This window comes from Teleopsis dalmanni, chromosome X, assembly GCF_002237135.1.
Source record: "Teleopsis dalmanni isolate 2A chromosome X, ASM223713v2, whole genome shotgun sequence".
In the NCBI taxonomy this organism is placed as follows: domain Eukaryota; kingdom Metazoa; phylum Arthropoda; class Insecta; order Diptera; family Diopsidae; genus Teleopsis; species Teleopsis dalmanni.
The window spans coordinates 65,346,648-65,368,791 of NC_051848.1; the positions used below are offsets into that span (position 1 = coordinate 65,346,648).

A 22,144-nucleotide genomic window follows, 5' to 3' on the forward strand; every position below is an offset into this window, starting at 1 on the left:
GGCGTCGTACGTTTCTTGACACGCTTAAGTACCGGGATTCATTCAGCAATTGTTAAGTGTATTTTCTATATATTGTTTTTATTCTTTTATTTCATTGCGTAACACGTATATGCGCAATTAAGTTGAGTTGAGAAGCACAGACAGAATGTTTATGTTATCATGCAAATGCAAAAACTGCGTATAAAGAAAAATTAAAACAACAACAGTGAAATTGCAACAATAACGCTGTTGTTTTGTGTGATACAAAAATTTGTCAGTATGCACGAAATTTAATTAAATTAAGCCTTAATATTGTTTTGATTTTTTCAACAATTTTTTGATATATAGTCAAATTTACTTCCTTACATTACTAAATCATATAAAAAAAAAATCTTTCATTTTTCTGATTTAAGATTTTCTTCTTTCGAATGTCTAACAAGTAGACAACAATTTAAAATGTGCAGATTTTTTAAAATTCCACTTGCCTGACTATTTTAACCAGATGTTGCCTATATGAAAAACCAGGATAAAATGATTTAATAAACATAAAAGTAATATACTAGAAATAGAAATGTAGCAGTTGCAAGTGAAGCTAATTAAAAATTTTATTTATAATAATAAACAAAATATTTTTTTTTCTTTATTTGATAATTAAACAGCTGACTCTTTTTACCATTCCTTTCAAATCATTTCAGTTACAATTTTTCAGAAAATGAATTAAAAAAAAGCAATCAGACTTTTATTCTTTTTATTATATTGCCGAACACCTAGTTACCCAGTACATACATGCAAGCCAAATACTACTAAACACCGTATTACCCAATAGCATCCAAATACTGCTAATCATTTTAAGTATTTTTTTAGTGTCTAGAAAAAATATTACATAGAAAAATGTTTATAGAAAGCAAAGATGACTACAACAACACAAATAATTTATAACTGTCAGAAAAAATGTAATTATACCTAGTTTATTCTACCCTTTCTCAAATCAAAAAAATTTTGCGACAATATTTAGGTTCATATTTTTATTGCATTACATTAAAAAATTACTACAAACAATATAATTTTATATAAATAAACTTAAACATGTTCAACTGAAAAGAATTAGCTGTGCCAAAATTCTTCACCACCTCCAACCGCTATTCTGAAATGAAAATTCAATGCTAACAGGAAACTAATATATAACCAAATAATTCGTCCGTCACTTCTATATAGTGGTGTAGCATTTAGCAAAGCTTCAAACACTCCTATTCGCCAGCTAGAAATTGCACAAAGTCAGGCTCTGAGAAGACTTTTCAAAGTACCATGGTACATATGGTACATTCGGACAAATGACATCCTTAGGGACCTCAAAATTGATCCCATCAAAAAATACATAAACAATAGAGCCCTGAAATTATATGCAAAATCTGACAGACATACCAACACCGCATTATCAAATCTCAGAATAGTTACAGGCTCCTCGGGGAGGTATGCAGATCTGACGTGAATTATTGCTTAGTCTGATGAAGTTTTTATTGATAAACAATAATCCAGCCAAGGCGTAAAGAGGGGTTTTAAAAATACCTCGAGTTAAGAAAGAGTAAAAATGCTCAAGTGCACTGGCTCAAATAGAAATAAATAAATAATAATAAATTAATAAAAAAACTTAGAACTAACAAAAAAAGCATGAACATACAAGCTTTTCCATTTTCAGATTAGCAAAGCAAGTGTATATAAAACACAATTGCGATCCGGATTTCGATCAAATTCTTGTTTCGGTATATTGCCATTTAATGCACTCCAAAGCATATCTTACAGTAGTGAATCCTTTTTAAGTAATATCCGATGCCTTCTTGACACTTAGCAATACAAATAGCTTGCCCATAACATCGCTATCAGTTTTTAGAACATCAAGCATTCAAAGAATTTCTGAACAAACACGGTGTTTTCTGTAACCTTCCAGAAATTATGGTTAGTGATGACAAACATAGCTCTCACATTTAGATCTCCAATTTAAATAAAAAAAAAAATTGATACTCCTATGACCAAAGCGATCAACATTGATGGTTATTGTCGCACCTTCATTATTTTGAAGACAATACGGGCCTATCAGACATCCATACCAAACGATACACAATGCAGAAACTGTTTGCGAATGCAATGGTCTTTCCACAGTTATCTATAGATTTTTACTAGTTCACAAAAGTCCCAGCACTTAAGACAACTAGATGTGAGAAACCATTATCGTGTTTGTAGTAAACTTTTACAATTTCAACACATACAGTGGTTGTTAAACGATGCGTATTATAAAATAGGTCTGTTCCACGAGCTACTTGAAGTAACTTTGACTAACACTGTGTAGGTACCACCCACGGTTGCCACTTATGGTACTTTAGTACCAAAATTGGTACTTTTTTTTTCGTTTGGTACTCATGTTCAAAAAATGGTACATTTTTGACGACCCAACTTTATTGTGGATATTTCCAATTTATTTTTTTTATAAATGCAATTTTGCACTATTTTATATTTTGTTCATTTATAACACTATGAAAAACACAGAACGAAAAAACAAAATAGTCCAAAAAAATTTTGGACCTTTTTTTACAGAAATGGTACCTTTTTAAACCAATTTTGTTACAGAAAAAAATTTTCAAGTGGTAACCGTGGTTCCACCAGCAAATTTTCGAGTAACTGAGAGTATCTGAGAGAGCGTAACATCCGTGTCGAAACTTTAAAATGTTACACAGACTTTACTCGAACATTTTATTTCAAGTACAATTTGTGCTGATGTGTGGATCAGCTGTTTTGATTTGAATTTAAATTTTTGTATTGTTTATTTGCGCGACACTGGAGTTTTCACCAGATTTTACACAAAGCTGTTCCATGAAAATCTGTGTAAAGAGCGAAATTTGACACATTATTTGTGTTATGCTCTCAATTTGTACTTTACTTGTGTTTTACTTGAGTTTTACTTCGAGTAGCTTGTGAAACAGACCTAATATTTTAGATAACAGCTGGTTTAAGATATTTTACTGAAATAGTGCTGGCAAGCCAGGATCTCAAAATGGGCAACATTCTACAATTTAAGGAGCCTATTTATTTAATGGAAATGGTACATTAATATTTAAATAGATTCACTTGAGAGAAGATAATACAAAATATTTCACAATATTTTATACTCCGCTTATAACTTAAAGTGAACTCTGTAACTCTTACTAACTATCGGTATCAAATGTTTGGAAATACCGTAAGTCGCTTGAGGCAAATTAGCTCAAAAACGACTTGACCAATGGACTATTACATATTAAATTGAAACGATTGTCTCTATTTTAATATTCGTTTTTGCAATAGGAGTAAATTAACAAAATTTCGAATAGCTGAAAGGCGAGCTGCTCAGCTATATGCTCATCTGCGAGCGTACTACGCTTTTTCATACACAAAAGATATAATTTTAAAAGGTATTTGCACAATAAAACACAATCAACCAACGTTTGTTTACTTTTTAGGGCAGCTAATTTCGTATTCTGTTCGCAATTTAAAAGTAGTAAAATTTTAATTCATATTAAAAAAAGTCGACACTCCAAAATTATATAAAATAAATTGTTTATTGCCTTTTAAGTAGCCAAAAAACTATTTTATGATGTTTTGAGAATTTCATAGAAAATTTAGCCACACATTCTTTCCAATGTTTATTCCTATAAATTTCGTTGATTCGTGGATGAATCACCGTCCAAATACAATACTCTACTGTTAACACAGACTGAGATAACTCGAAACCACTGTATATCAAAAATATTTAATAAAATTATTAATTAATTTCTACAAAATATTTTAATGAAGTTGTCAGCATTTGATAGAAAACGTCACTTCCTTTAAGACTTCCATTCATTGTTTAAATTTCTTTTTAAAGAGTATCTTATAGATATAAATTTTCTAGATTACGTTAACCACACTCAGTACCAACAAAAATTATTAGAAACTAACACTAAATACAACACAGCTTTATTCCTTATAAACACTCTAGAGTATTTAAATCATTTTGAATGATGAAATTTTATATGGGTCCCATATTGCTCTATTTGATCGTTTGAATCTGTTGGTTGAAGGCCCGCAGAAATAAATACGAGTAACATACATACGTTCATAATTAACCCCGGAGAAAAATAAAAATAACCCGATAGTGATTAAATTAGCATTATTAATTCATCTTCTACAATTCTATTAATGTCAATATTATTAGTTTTAGTAGTGCCCAGACGAAAAATAAATTATTTTTAATGTAATGTTAAAATAAAGTTGTGCAATCAAATAAACACTATATATATTTGACACCCCTGATTTGAATGATTGTTTGAAGTGGTTACTTGAACCATGCATTCAACTAGCGATTTTGTACCATTTTCTAGGTACATTCTTATTTTCAAACTCTTCTTAAACTTTGGTTTAATGATGGTAAACATCAACGGAGAAAAACACAAACCCTAAGGTATTTATAAATAACCTCTATATAAACTATTCTACAAAAATATTTAAAAAAATTATTAATCAATTTGATAATTAATTAATAATTGAATGATTAAATTGATTCAATCTTCTTCTTCGGTACATTCTCATTTTTAAACCTTTATTTCATTATTTGCATACTAGTGTTTTTTTTGGTAAATCAAAATTATCTTATATTCAGTTACGCATTATTATTATAATCAGCGTAACTTACCGGTTTCTGTATATCAAATATCTTCAATCTAACTGTTCTATATTAAAACTACGATCATTTCATATTCGAACTGTATTAGCAACTTATAGAATAGTTTAGTTAAACACAATGAGAATTTTATTTAAGTAATTTTTCTGCAATACAAAGGTATTTTTAATAAAGTAAATGAGAATTATAAACTAGTTCTGAATGAATTGTCGCACAATATTTTGCCAGTAATGGTGTTAAACTTCTTTTTATCGTTTTTTAATCCATGATTTTTAATATTAAATTTTATTATGCTGAATATTAATGAAAAAAATCACAAACTTCAAGATATATAAATTACCAAAACAAAATTCTTTTGTTAAATAACATTGTCAAATAATATCTCTCTATTATCTTTATAGGGATAAAAATAATTAATAAAATAAATTTGTGCACTCTATGGGGCTAGAGTGTACATTATGTATTATATATTACATATTTTATATTATATTTTAATGCTGTGAAATATTATATAGTAATATTTAAGTAACTCAGTTCATTACATTAATTTCTAAAACCTAAATTAATTTCTGAAGAAGTGCTATGTGAAATTTATTTGATAGAGTTTATTATTATGAATATTGACTCAATTTTAAGAGATATGGTAAATCATCATTGTTTTAATCATGTTTAGATTTTTAACTTCTTACGGACATAGTACACTGCTAGCTGTCTTCAAGCAATTTAAATCAAATTCAAACTTGATTTCCTTGGATTCTCAAAAAGTCACTACGCAAAACTTAATAACATTGATTTTTTTTAATAAATGGATATATTATCGACTTTCCGACATATTGATGGACAGGTAATCAAACAGACAGTCACAAAGGTAGATAAGCAGAGGAAGAGACAGACGGACATTACTTAATTGATTTGTTTCGTCATACTGATAAAGTATGTAAATGGTCTCCAACGTTTCGTATTGAAAAAGCTTAAAAAAATCAAACAAATAATTATTATAAATAAATTTAATTAATTAATTAATTAATTAATGAAATTTTATTGTTGTAATTTATCTCTGCACAAAAAACTTCTCTATTGAAAACAATAATTTATATAAAGAATTTAATTTCTAGCGTCAAAACGGATGTTGAAAATTAATTTAATATAAATAATTTAAAAGATATTTTAAAGGCAAAAATTATAATTACAAATTTTTATTTTCGAAATATATTATTATATATTATTTTATATATTATATATTATAAATATATTATTTTATTCATATCCAATAAAGGATGTTTAAAAGAAGAATTCTATATTCTTTCCTTCGCTTAGAATATACAAAATTTTAATTAATATATTAATTTTATACAATTTTCACTATTTTTTCACATTATCAAATAATATTATTTTTGAATAAGAATAAGATACTGAGGATCGGAGACCCTTTGCTTCAGAGGGAGTTAAGAAAATCAGTAATCGTGAAATACTATATTCTTCATACAATTCAGTTTTCTATGCCAAAAAGTCCTTATGACAACAAAAATACTGGATACTGGATAATAGTCACAGAAGACTCCAAATAAAAATTGGATGTAATATAATGTTATAATGTTAGTATAAAACAAACATCAAAGGATTAAATGATCAATGATCAATGAGGTACAAAAAGTGACAATTTGTTAACTTTTGTTGACAAATAAAGCACTTATTGTTAGAATTAACGAAATTTTTTTTCATATTAACCCATGTGCTACACACAGTATAAAAAGGATACATTTTAAGTATCTCAAAATGTTAATAAGTAGACTTCTAATAATCATACGACATATAATCATACGAATATGACAAATTAAATCGATTGAAATATGTTCGTCTGTCTGCCTGTCAGTTAATCTGCCCTGTCACAAGGACTTTAAATTAATATAGACCATTAGTGTGAACCATAACTGAAATTGAATGACTCGATCTCGTGGCACTATCATGTAATTGCCAAATAAGAACTTATTTTTGTAAATAGACATAGAGTATATAATTGGATCGTATTTTGTGTTCAAAAAAAACTATAAAACTAAAAAATTTTAAAATATTATAAGTAAATAATGCAAGCAATTAATTTATTATTGTTTTGTAACAAAATATTTTATAAAGAATGCTAAAGCTAACTTTAATTATTTTTTTGTTTTTGGTTGAATATATAGTCACCTACAGTCGTCTGCCACGTGGGTTAAATTTACAGAATTCATAATATCCGAGTATATTCAAACAGAGTTAAGAAGGATATAGTATATAGAAAAGTATTGTTGTTAAATTTTCGGGAAGCATTATTTATTTGTTTGGCTGATTGTCTGTTCCAACTAACTTCATTTTTCGAGATGTGATATCAACATTATAAGTCATTAGTAATATTTTAAATTAAAAACTCATATTTTTCATTATAAATACTTTATTTGATTTCATATCCGAAAACCTTTTACCAAAAGATTTGTTTGACTAAATTCTATTAATTGTATTAGGGGTTTTCGAATACAAGATGAGTTGTCGTTGTAAGTTGTAAGATAATGAATAAGTTGTCGGCCACCATATATACTTTGTCCAAGTGTAATTTTTAAATTTAGAGTCAACTGCAGTTTTAACTTCCATATAAATGTTAATAACTGCGGACATCGTTTGCAACTAATTCTAATGGGCTTATACATATATTTCTTTGAAAAACCACCTATGTTGTTTGTTACAATTCTACACCTTAAGTGTCGATGTCACAGTAGTAACAGACTTAAGTATAAGTTAAGCCAACAAAACTGATGACTTAGGTATGACTTATATTAGTATTTTGACTTAAGTTGAGAGTAAAGTATATTATATAGTATACTTCATAAATATATTAAATGTATTTTTATAGTCTTATAATACTTTTCCTTAGCATACCATATAGTACATTTATTCACAAATACTTTATTGTGTGCTCTAACATAAATATACTATATCAACAATTTCCAATATGATATTAAAATATTTGTATCTAAAATTCAAGTATTGCGAATTTTAATAAACAAGCGTTCTAAAAAAAATACATATAAAAAATTATTAAAATATATGCAAAAAAAAAATTTATTTTTTGGTCATTATTTTGTTGTCCAAATATATAAACGAAATAACAAGTCGCACAAAAACTATTTCGAAATTTTTTATAAAGCCAATAAAACAACTTTTTTATTTACTAAAAACTAAATTTTATTAAAATTTATGGAAAGCAAAAATAACACAAAATACATAGTGAAAGCAAAAAATTAAATTAAAACGAAAAATAATGTCAAAATCTACGGTTCGGTACAGTGGAAAAATAGTACTCGCACGATGGTACGTTAAAGAACTTTTTTTACCTGCAACAGAAGTATCGAAATAATTTCCTCTTGCCGCAGGACATTTTCTTTATTTTCTCATTTAATTATAAATCAAAATAAACATACAATATATGATTATGTATATAAATATATATATACATATCAAGTAATTTAGAAATTTGGAATAGATTATATTCTAATACACAATATAATGAATATACAAAAATAACAATTTTATAATTTTACAGGACAGGGACAGTTCACGGATCGACGATGGAGAAATCTTATACGGACCGAACGAAACATAGTTTGAAATTTGAGCATTACGCACAACTTTTATTTAACATTTTAACGATTTGAAACCGTCCCAGTTTTTTGATACTGATCCAAAATACTTAAAATGCTTTTAATTAGCATTACTATAAATAGTTTTTCTATCTATAATCATATACTTAATTTTGTTCATATTAGTTCTTTAACCACGGTTTACTCTTTTTTCTAGTTGTCAATGACCTATTATATTAAGCTACAGGACTGATATTGTCTGCAATTCTAAAACGCATCATTTACTTAAATGATATGATGAATGTTATTGATTGCTGCTTGAAAAATCCTTTAGAACAGAATGCAACCCGACTCACATATAGAGAGATGAGTCTTTCTTCAATCATGTCACTTTGAATTTTATATAAACGTTTTAGCTATATACTCCGACAGACTAAAATATCTATATAAGCTTATCATATTTAACGGTGTAACAAACTTTCCCATAGACAACCGAAACTCACCCTAGATGACGACTTTGTTACGTTTCATAGATTGTACAAGACTTACTATTGCATGTTTAACATAATTATGTTAATACCAATTGGGACATCTGAAAAAAGATTAACGTTATTTGATTTACTATTATTTTAATTATTTTTTATTACTAATATGTCTTCTATGTATGAATATATATATATAACGTTTGATTTTCCCGACGAGGTAGGTCAATCTATCAACTGCTGTCTGTCTGTCCTGCCTCGTCTATTTTTGACAGGGCGGTCTCTTAATGTCCCAGTTATCATTAAAGAAAAATCAACTTAAAACTCTTATCATTTGCTTTTAAAATGAAACTCAAAAAATAATAAATAAATTTGCTTTATATTATATTTTTAAAAATAATTATTACCATATGCATTTTATTTTTTTACGCACCAATAACTCTTACACTCTGCTTTTTATTTTAAAACGCAAAAATAACTATTATTCTTGCCTTAAAAATATAAAACGTAGGCATAACTTTTATTTTTGGAAACGAAATGTAACTCACACGGCGTGCCTAATATACCATATTTAAAAATGAAAAAATATAACGCTTTTGCATATAAGGTAGTTTTTTTTGTAGGTAGTTGTTCCTCCGATTAGCTACATTAGTTTTTCATTACACAGATGAGTATAAGCATAACTTAACCAATAAGACATTTAATTTTAATATCGATTATGAAAGGATTAAAAGTATTTAGACTGATGCACTAGTTTTTCAGATTAACGCCCTTTTTACATATGTCTTTACCTTGTAGACACAGCACTGTAATTGGAAACAGACTCAATTCTTTCCTTACCTTATACATTTTTCTCTTCTTTTAGCTAATGGGTCACATATGCTTTAATAGTTATAATGTGCTGTCGATATTATACAGTATCGATACATCTTTTTTTTCCTAATATATTTTTTATTCTTATTACCTAACGGAACTACTGAATGACATGTACTTTAATATTATATACTGTCGATATTATATAGTTTCAATACTATACAGTTTATATCCTTTCTTTCTCCATACAGTTTTTACTAATATTACCTAACATAACTAATGGACCACATGTAGTTTGATATTATATAGTTTCGATGCTTAACAGTTAAGTATACATCATGCCCTCTTACTTTACTATAATTGCATTTTATTTTACCATACTTGAAACTACTTTTTAGATATAAAGGATTAAAATGTGGATAATTAATGGTAATGTCAGAGGAAAGAGAATTATTTAATTATTTACGAATAAGAATGAATTAGGAGATGGGTGGGATTTAAATAGAAGTCAGCCAAGATCAAGCCAAAAAAATTTAGCCACTATAATGGCGCGAGTGTAAAAATCAATTTGACTCAAGATTCTGTGTGTATTAGGGCAGAAAAGCAGATAGGTGACATCATAGAGAATAAAGCTGTAATTAGGGTACACATTAACAATTCATTTATTTATGCGTAACAAGTAACGCATAATAGGCAAGAGCCTATTCAAAATTATATTGCAGTGCAGCACTTGTGTCCAAGAGGATACTGCATCTATGTGGAGGAGTATTAGACCACGTTTATATTTAACTTCAGTTATGTTAGGTCTATAACAATAGATGTTGATATATTCAACATATACTATTTTTGTCATCTAAGCCGATTGAACTAGGATCAGAAACATTCTATCTTACATTTATTAATAGTAAATAGAATTTCAGATTATATATTAAAATCTTAATTTAAAGATGTATAGTTCGTCGTAAGTAAAATTTAATTAATTATATGAGATATGTGTTATCATGTCAGAGATATATTTTTTATTTCAAAAAAATTTTATTTTGACAAAATAGGTATTTTAATAAAATACAAAAAAAAATGTAAGAGATCGAAAGACGAACTTAGATGAATTTAGTAAACTAATTTAGTGAACTAATTAAGTGAATTAATTTAGTGAACTAATTTAGTGAATTCAAATATTTAATTCCTGCGTCAAGTTAGTGCTAATCTACGGCAACGAAACATGACATTTAAAACAAGAGACGATTCGTAAGAGATGACATTTGTAAATAGATGTTTACGACGTATAGTCGGTATTTGATGGCCCCGTACGATAACTAAGATTCGGTTGTGGCAAATATGTAAACAAATCCCTATTTAGAATGAAATAGTGAGCAGAAAATACAAGTGAATTGGGCATACCCTTTGGAAGGACACAAACAAAACATTACACGTAGCCCAACAATCGAACCCTCAAGGTGCAAGAAACAAAGAACGGCCCAAGATCACATGGCGTAGAAGCGTTAATAAGAAAACGAATAAAACATTTAATGAGTTAATACATACAGCTAAAAACCGAGATTTGTGGAAATCATACGATTAATAGACTAAATTATTAATTTAATTTAATTTGATATAATGCTAGAATATGTCAATAATAATAATAATTAAGTGAGCTTAAGCCATCATAATTTTGAAAAAAAAAAATTTTTTTTTTTATTACAAGTACATTTTTAATAAACAATAATTTAATAGATAATTCTATTTGCAATTTAAATTGAAAAATTATTTAAAATTTCTTTAGCAGGTGGAATGCTTAACCTATAACGATCAAATATTAATCAACAATATATCAACTTTCTGTATAATAACAAATTTTTAATGCATTTATTTATTTACTTAATTAAAAACAAAAATTAACAAAATAATTCGAAGTGTTGTTTTTTAAGAACGCTCCAAATATATAGGAGCGATCATGTATACGCGAATGTAGGCCGAAATATATTAACCCATTAGCACAATATTTGCTTTTAGCGTCTAATAACAAAACTGTTATAGCAAGCAAACAAATTCGTTTGGTTGTATGTATACATTCGCAAACGTATGTATGTACGTCAAATCAAACATCGTATTGAGGTATTAAACCTACCCAAGGTCGGAGATAACAACACTCTCACTAATTTTCATTCTGCAAGTGATAAGCGTCAAAGAAAACAACGGCATTCAGCATTCAACATTCAACATTCAATTGCAACAACAATAACAGTCAGCACAAAAGCAAAAAATATTGCCAGCAAACAAAAGAAGAATAACAAATGTATTCATCCAACAGTGTTTACATACGTCGTCGTGCTTACCCAAAGAAAGGTGTATAGCCCTCGCACCCCCGTTACTACCAAAAACGGCAAGCACTCGTAAAAACTGACGTTTCTTTATTTACAAATTATCATCATTATTATCAAATTGAAGGCATTAATTGGCATTAATGGTTTGTGTGTCCATATTTCACTTCACTTTTTGTTGTTCGTGATATTATGGTGATTTCGTGCTAATTTAATTAATCAATTAAAATTGATTATTAATTATTAGTAATATATTGTAGGCCCAAGTCAATTGGCTTTAATTTCAAGTGCGTTTACACAATAATTACCATACTTCTCAATAATACCATTAAATAGTTTAGTTAAACTCATGCATTAAGCCTTTAGTGTGGACACTTGGTAATTAAGAAGATATTCATATTTAAAGGAATATTAATAAATTTTTATTTAAATTATCAATAAATAAAACTTCATCTGAAACTTAATTATAATTAAGCACTATCAGAGCACTACTATAATAATTAATATTAATATATTAATATTAATTAATATTCTGCAACTTGGTATCTAGCATACAAATTTTTAGTAATATCCTTCACTTATGTTAATTAACTCTATAATTGTATATAAGGGCACAGCATTCAGCATATTAACGTATTATACTTGTTATCTATACTCTACCATAGTTGCATACAATCTTTTAATCGTTTTAGAATGAAAATCCCTATAAGCGATTTTGATCCGTATAGATGATCCCAGCATCGCTTTCTTTCATTTACTTTATCATTCTGAGTGAATAAAAAAAAATTACCGCCCCGAATACACAAAAAGGTTACTCGTCTACAAGATGTGAAGCTACACTTTTTCTAGCAAGTTTATCTGCAACTTCTGATTATTTTGATAAAGAATGTTCAGCGAGACTCTATTACCAGTCTTCGAGGTAATAGATATATATATATATGCTCCAGTGGCAGATACAGGAACTGATAATTATGATGATTACCAGCCTTGATATCATTTAATAAGAATTGATTGACTTGATTACTGCTTGACTATTAGTTAAGATAACTATTTTACATTTTCATGATATAGCTCCCGTCCCTATCGGTGTATTAAATATTGACTCCTACATATGGTGTTTTGTATTGTAATCATCACGAATAATAAAAGTTAGACCAAGAAATTGGAAAAATTTCTCATATATTTCTAATTTATTTAAGCAAAGTACTATATGGTACTGTCACAATTAAACTTTATTTCATTCGTTGAACTTGAGTACTAGTTCTTGAGTATTTAGTTCTTGTGATGTTTAATAAAATATGAATTAGTGTTTTATACACTTCTATTCAATAATGACTTTTATTACTTGAGTGCTGCTCTATTATAAGTTTTCAATTCATATATGATATTAAGTCATCTAGATTAATTTATAAACTTACCTATATTGTGAGGTCCACCATATTTATCTACAAATATATAAATTGCTCGTTGTTTTACGATTTTAAGTGTTCACAGAGTCAAATAATTTCGGGATTCTGTCTTATATATAATCTTCAACGCTTCCAATTCTTAATTGTTATGTGTACAAATTAAATTCTGTTAAACTATGGTAATTTTAATATACATACTTCAAATTATTAAAATATTCTGTTAAGTTTATTATTTTCTCTAACAATTTATAAAGCAGAAAATTAAGCACCTTGGAACCTCTATCAACGTCTTCACAGAAGTACTTATTTACTTTCCCACTAAGACCGTTAAGAAAAACACTTATATTCAGTTTTTATAGTCAAATCGCAACAGGTGTAACAAGAATAGCAAGCTTATAAGCAAGTACCGGATCTACACTACTATGCTAGTTACAATTCTTCAAGCTATCTGGTTTACAGAAACTCTTTATCATTTCTTTATCATTGCCCAAAAACGCAAGCAAGGGTACTCTATTCTCGAATTTCATCTACTTTGGAAACAAGAGCAAAACACTTTTTTTGCAAAATACATATTTGGAAATGAAAACTCAAAGTTGAAAGAAAAAGTACTGAGTTATATGACTAACATGGTAATGAAAATGAGGGGAAGCATAATATTTAATAGAGATATTCACAGTCATTGCAAAGTGCACGAAATGCAAGAATGCTATACTAAAATTGCAAGAGTGCGAGAACAACTCTGTTGCAGAATTGCACCATCAAAGTGAAACAGCTGCTTTTACAGTATATTATATCCACATAAGAGGCAACAGATGTTAAAACAGCTTTTTTTTTTTCAAGGTTCAGGTTTAGGTATACCAAAATTGCTAGCTATTGTCCAATGCACTCTGGCGCAATCTGTGCATTTCGCGCACCTTGCAATGAATTTGCAAGACAGAGAGAAAACCCCTAGCATATTATGTTTTATATACAGGAAACATAATACAAAAAGCTAAGTTTCAGGTAGAAAAATAATTTATGGCACAAACCATTTAAGTTTGTCACAAAAGTTTAGCAGAGTATGACGACTGTGTAATGGATTACATTAAAAATATTAACATTGGATAAAATCTATTGAAATGTGATTTTATTTACAATAGTTCCATCAATTGGGGGACACAATCCAGCAGTTCTCTTCAGTAGAATTAATAGTTAGGCGTTTAGATTAAAATAAATTCTGTGTAAAAATAACTTCAATATAATAATTTATATTATACATACGTACATTAACAAAAAATTATTTTCACCGTTAATCCTCCAATAACAAAAGGATTATTTTATATAATTAATATAAAATGGCCAAAAAATTGCAAAAAATAATATCTAATCAAAACATAAGATTCCTTTTCAGATAATCTTTCTTCATATTGAATATAAAAATCTGAAAGTGCCTGCCACACCTTAATATTGCTTCCAAAATAAATAATTTAAAAATGCATTCAGTGTTGATTCATAGCTTTTTGGACGATTTGGAATGAAGTATCAATGTACACCAGTTTTAGCAACAACACACCAACGCACTGTAATGGCGTGGAGCTGAAGTCATCGATTATTAGCATTTTAAGAGCTGTCCAAAAGTGGCAGCTGTAATATGATTAAACCAAACTTTGAAGTATATTAATGAGTTCTACAAAGCAATGTATTTCAACGATTGAATTACGTATGTTTTAGTTACTAAAGAGTGATAAACTTGATATGACAGTTACACTGAAAAAAGCACGCAGTAACATTATTTTAAAGTAATCAAAATTATTTACTCAACCAATAATCCACTGTGTAAGAGATATACATCTATGGATTCCTTAAAAGACAAAAAGTCAGCATCAGTACAGGACATAACTTCGAAAATCGAAATGAAAAAATATCATTGAGAAGAATAAGGTGGATCTAGTTAAATCCAAACAACAAACTGAGATATAGAGTATGAGATATGTTTACGTTAACATTTTGTATGTTAGATTGTTGGAGTAAGTAAGGTTATTTACCTTTCTATATATGTCCATACATATATATTATAAATATAAACTAAATACAAAACGGATTGGATAGCTATCAAAAAAATAAAGAGAAAAAATGATAAATTGATTCAACAATAAAATATGGAAATTATCTAAGACAGTTTAAAAAACAAATTCAACAAAATACTATTACCTCTGCAACAAAATTTTAAAATAATATCTTGATGATCGCTGCAATAATCAACGCAAACAATAAGACATATAGGAAATGGACACGATTTTAATTAGGATTGAGACTTACCAAACGTAATCGATAATATTTTTGATAATTATTTGGCATATACATGCAGTAAGCAATTAACATCGAACTAATAAAAACTCTGGAAACTAACTATATGTTCCACTAAATCGGCTGCGTAAATAATAATCAGTAAGGAAACAATGAAATATTATCTATCCCTGAGAAGGCAATATAAAAGACAACTCTAGCTGATGGTGCTAAAGTTAAACATCACATAAAATTAATCAAACAAAACTCATCAACTCAACTACGAAAAAAGTGGTAAAAGAAAATGTATTTAAATATACAATAAATAAATATATTTATTTAAATAAATATATAATAAATATAATTTCAAGGCATCATTGCTTTACAGACATCTCAACAAAAATATTGCAATAATTCGAAACGATCAAATTAAATGATCGAGTATTGCAGCTATAAACCAATAAGATAATCGGAGAGAATTGCAGATTTGGATGTTATACATCCAATTCTATCCAATACATCTATTATCATTTTCAACGCCACAAAAGATGAACAATATTGACAAGAATTGGTTTTTTCATTTTTATTTGAAAGGATATATCAAATCTAGATCCAATTTTACTGAACTATTTTGAAGTAATATATAAATATATGTATCAATATTTATACAATACGTATCATCAATATCATACAAACTATACGAACTATACGATGGATGCCAGTCATACCGTACAAATTTCACCACAACATCAAATTTTGACAGTCTTTAACTTAATCCTTTTTATATGCATTTATATATTTGTCAGATTTTAAAACCTTATCAGGTATCTTCCAATATGCTTGAGATATAAAATGTCTAAATACAAAGGGGTGCACAATAGAACAAGCTGTTCGCAGTACATAAAGGTCTTAGCCTAACCCATAAACCATTACCATCTTCGAATATGGCCGTCTGCAGATTTCAATGTACCCATACATCAGAGCTGCAGTTCTCAACATTTTCAACCGCAATAACATATCCGAGTTAGTCAGGTAGCATAAATCTCATTCTGAATCTGTGCCATCTATGTTTAATTGTATTGTAAATGTTTTGCTTAATTTCATTGATTTGGAAATATTTACCTTGGAATAGAATAGTAAAATTAGTAGAATTGAGCTCCGAAAATTTCAAGGTAAGATGGATTAACAATGAATGTCAGAACTGGTGGTTGCTTTGATATATCATTAAACAACAAATAGTCACTTCGAAAAATTAGAACATCCTTTTAAAAATCGTATCCAAAATATTGTTTTCAGATCTATGGGAATAAAGCATATTTGGATAATTGGACAGTTGAGAAAACTTTACCAAAAATAAAACCAATCAAAAAGTTGGCTATAAGGTAAGACATAACACAACAAGGTAAGACAGATATCAATACAAAATACTTGGACACTATTATATCGAAAATTGTACAGTAAAGTTATATACTGCATATTATATATAACTACAATAAATTTTGTCTGAAATTAAGGAAATCAATAATAAATAATCTGAACAGTTAGAAACAAAATAACAGACTTAAATGATAAAATCATTTATCAGAATTCAAAAATAAAATTTTATTGAATGATAAACAGTGATTAGAACTCTAGATATATAGTCAAGTCATAGATGTGTGTGACTTCCATAAGACCAGTCGTTACTACTTGATAACTGAGAAAGAAATTCCAAAAAATATTACAAAAAAATTGTATAAATGCAATAATTTATTTATAGTAATAAATAGTATAGTAATAATAGTAAAATAGTAAAAATATAAAAAATAGTAAATATAAAATAGTAAAAACATTGAATCTAAGGAGTCGGAGTCACTAGACTAATAATATAATCTTGTAATCTTCTCCATTGGAAAAGAAAATGTCAATAATATAAATTAATAGATAGATTTCGATACAGCCAATATTGAATTACATAAAGGACACAATGATAGTGAATTTTTAATCAAAATATTTACATAAATTATAAAAGAACCGTCTATTAAGCTATTGTAACTTATCAAATATATAGAGATAAGCTGTTCAATAGCTAAGTTAGGTAGGGAGTGCAATCTAAACTCTTGAAACTAGTAACACAAAATACAATTAAATCACAAATGGTTTTTCCTACTCATTTCAACACTATAGCATATAGTTTATCATGTCTATCATTAAAACATAAATTGCATCATCTTTTTATCTGTGATAAATTTTATCAGTTAGCATGCTTTACTGATTGTATTTATCTTAAATTATTATTACAAACTTATGGATTAATATGCAAGTATTAATTAAAATACGTAATTTTATTGAAGTTCAATAATACATAAAAGGTTTTTCCATAAGGTATGCAAAACCATATCTAAAGATATTTTAATTATGAATCAATTAACTTAATTAATTATGACATTAAATATAATGTCAGTACATCAACTGAATAATCGAAGATTATAAATAATTAAGAATTCATACATATAAGATAATAATAATAATGAGCATAATGAGATAATAACTATAATATAATCTCCATCATGCTAAGTTAATTAAATACGAGAATGACCAAACTAACCTAACTATATATAATAAAAAACGGTATCTTTGGTTTTGCTGACAATTAAGGGCTACAATTGATACAGCTAAACTTAAAATAAAAATCTCTCTTAAAGCATTACAAAAAGTTAGTCACAAAAAGAAACTTAATATTTGGGTGCCTCATGAACTAATAGAATAAAATACGATTAACTAAATGTCCATGTAAGAAACACTGACATGAGGAAAAACATCCAATCGATTTTTAAATGATTTCCAAGCAGTTGTCAAACAGTCGACCATGTATTTTTATATATCACCATCATATATCAACATTTTATATGTCACTTTTACATATCATTACTGTATATCACTATCAAGCCATTTATTACAATGATATATCACTACCAACCATGGTTTGAAACGATTTTGGTGGAAAAAAGATGAAACTCGATCGATTTCGATTTCAAACTGTAATTGACAATAGGGAAGAGAATGCTACGTATTTGCTGCAATTACAGGGAAATCATCAGTTATAGGCAATTACTAAATATTTTAGTACAATTGGTTCACAAATATCTAATGCCATTAATTAATGTAGTTAAAGCAAGATATTGTCATAGAATTTATTTAAAGTGCCATTGTACGATTTGGCACTTTATACCATTATTTCATTTTTTATATAAATGAAGCATATTTCATATTAAATTTATTTCTTCATTTTATATATATAAAATAGTAGTGACAATTTTATACATATTAAAATTGCCACTACTATAAAATATAAATTTATTTTAAGCTGTGATTCAATCTATTATATTGCATTATGGCAATATTAAGTCTTCGGAAACCTTAGGTATTAAACCTCTTCAGTATAACCTCCTCGGAAACCTCCACTAACTTGAAAGTATAGTTGCACCTATTATATAATTGTGCTGACATTGCACTATTATTTTATCAATTGTATCTAAAATAATCCCAGAAAAATTTTAGTAGGATGTTAAGAAAAGGGTGTAATTTATAGAACTGCAATCATAGCATAGTTATGCCACAAGAATCTTATTATCTCCAAAAAAAATTTTAGAAAGATATTAAAAAAAGAGTGAAACGAATCAAAAGGATATACTTTGATGAATACATCAAAATACTTGAGTACCTCACCAAAAATTGTTTCACTTTGACCTTAAAATATTGGTACACCCATTATATATTGCTGATATTGCATTATTATAGTATGTATCAATGTATCATTCTCTAAAATAATTTTTTTTGACAGAAAATTCGTCTCAGAAAAGTGAAGACCCAGCAAAAATAAATAAAAATAACATGTTGGATTATGATTCATATTTCATTGTAAAAGTTTAATATAAAATCTGTTCGACTTTTTATTCCTACAATTATGTCTCATTATGGTAATGCAAAGTCCACATATATCTTTGGTATCCTCTTAAAATTTGAAAGAATGTGACTTGTAAGTCTTAATACATCCACCATATAGTCCTGGCTTTGCTATAACAAATAAACAGTTGTATCGAACTTTATTATATCTTCTTGCTAATAAAAAGTAGTCTCAAAAGAGGACTGTAGAAGGTGCCTACATCAGTTTTCCTAAGACAATACTCCGAAATTTCACAATAAAGTAATAATGGATCTAGATTAAAGATTGTAGATTACGAACGAAATAAATTGATACTATTCGAATTCATGGAATTGCAAATACTTTTTCTCATTCCAGGCTTAAACTAATGTGAACTTTGAAAAACCATCAAAGCTGCAATCAGGAACTGATTGAAAACTGATTATGTGATAACACATAAAGGTTGATTTGAGTCCATATAAGTTTTTTCTTAAATAAAAGTTTAATTTCTAAATTTTTTTTTAGATTGTCGTCTATTGTATTTGCGTTGTTAATTTGGTTTCTGGAAGTTCTGCGGAAGCTAAAAATTTGTTTTAATTATCATACAGCTGTTCTTTGTTTTTTTTTTATTTATTCAAATTCTCATTAGAAAACTGTTGAGCGTTTTTTTAAAAAAAAAAAAAGAAGGAAAACACCTGCTTTCGTTATTAGTGCTTATACTTAACACTTCACTAAACCCAACGCGTAAAACACATGAAATCAGTAAGAACACTAAAAAATCTTTAATTCTAGTAAGCACAAAGGACATCACATCACACTCCCACTCCCACTCCCACACACTCCTAGTAAAGCACTTATTTGTTTTATACTCACTTTTTTCTCTAACACCTTCTAGTGTTCTGCAAGGTTTCGCAAAAATGTTTGTGTGTGAGTGTATTTTTTGGATGGACTCACGGCAGCTTGTAAGCTTTGTATTAAAACTTAAACTTAATTGGCGGTGGGAACAGTGAAGGCCGCATACAGCGGCGCTGTTATCGACAGCACAGTAGCGCTTCACTTGATTGCTTATTAAGTTGTTTATGTTATGGAGTGTGGCGCACCGCTGCTCTGTTAAACACTCGAGCTGAACCACACTTTACGCACTTTACGCTTAACCACGAATTGTTTTGAGAATAAATTTCGAGCATTGAACTTGACTTTGTTTTTCGATTTTTTTACGTTCGCTTGTACGTGTGTCTATTGTTTTTTGTTTGTTGTTATTTATTTTTTGTTTTTTGTTTTTTGTTTTTCTAAGATTGTGCTATATTGTTCAGATTACGGTACAAGAGCAGTTTACGCGTTTTAACACTAAAAATTTATATTTATAATATTTATTTTTTATTGGCTCACAAATTAAGAAAAATCAAAAATTTTAAAATTTCTGAATGAATTTTCACATTTGATTGCATTCTGTATAAAATTAGTACACACACATACAACATATTGTGTGTGTCATTTACACACATTTAAATTTTTATAAATAATTATGTTTTCACATATACAAATATTATTTATTTCATATAAAATATTTAAATAATATGTTTATTTATATTTTATAAAATTTTATTGCAACGAAAACTTCATTTGATTTTTTTCGCGGTCAAATAGCTATGCGATGATACCAACATGCATGCACAGTGTTTAGCGAGCGACTAAAATATAAATTGAAGCGTTTATCACACTTCACTCATCATAACCGTTACGCTCACTAGCGTAGCCGGCAAAACGGCATCGGCCACAATAGCAGCAGCAGCAGCAGCAACAGCAGCAACAGCGAAACAGCAACGTTGTGTAAAAAGTTGTATTTTAATTGTTGAATTCGCACGGTAAGCTAATAAACAAAAATAAATAAGACATTGGTAAAATAATAATAATAACAACAACAACATGCATTGTATAAATATATATAAGTGCATTCATATTTGCATGTACGTATATGCATCATCTACATATGTACATATGTACGCAACAGTGTAATCATGACCAATTAATAATTTTGGCATGTTATTACAAGAACAAGAACAAGAGACAATAACACAAAATGCTTAAAAGCAACAATATTTCTGGCAACAGCAGAAACACAACAACAACACTCCATGTGAAACGAAAGCGAGAGCACTGTTATTGTGTTTTCAATGTCAACATTGAGTATTAAACAAATGCTCCACTTCATTTGACAACAGATTCTTTGCTTTTTGTTTTTGTTTGACTTGCTGTTGGCTCCGTGTTTTTCCATTTTCTATATTTTGATTCTTAGTCTTTGGTCTTCGGTTTTTATTTGAAATTTTTTTATGTGTCAAGAAATACCAGGTCTTTTGATAAATTCTCAAAAATGCAATTTGCAATGTTGCAAAAAATTTTCATATTCAAATACTGTCACTTGTCAAATGAATAAATCGCTATTAGCAGTACAATTCACATTAATATTTATTATTGCAAAAATTTAATATTACACTGTATGGTATATGCATAAAAAATAAAACTCACAACAGCATTAACTGAAGTGATTAAGTCATATATTGAATATATCAAATGCCTATGAATTACTCGTGCCATACCATTTTTAATTAATATCAATTGCAATCTAAACTTATTGAGACTTCACTCACGCACGCAGTGAAGATAAAGTGCTAT

At 28.1% G+C, this 22,144-nt stretch overlaps 1 protein-coding gene across 1 annotated transcript in view; it reads right to left on the minus strand.

The window, feature by feature from the left end:
• Positions 1-20,840, minus strand: part of LOC119662716 (receptor-type guanylate cyclase gcy-13-like) — a 100,392-nt gene extending 79,552 nt beyond the window's left edge. The window contains exon 1 of the mRNA XM_038072413.1: positions 20,345-20,840. The gene's annotated coding sequence lies outside the window, so the exon portion shown is untranslated. The remainder of the gene's footprint in view (positions 1-20,344) is intronic.
• Between the last annotated feature and the right edge of the window lie 1,304 nt (positions 20,841-22,144).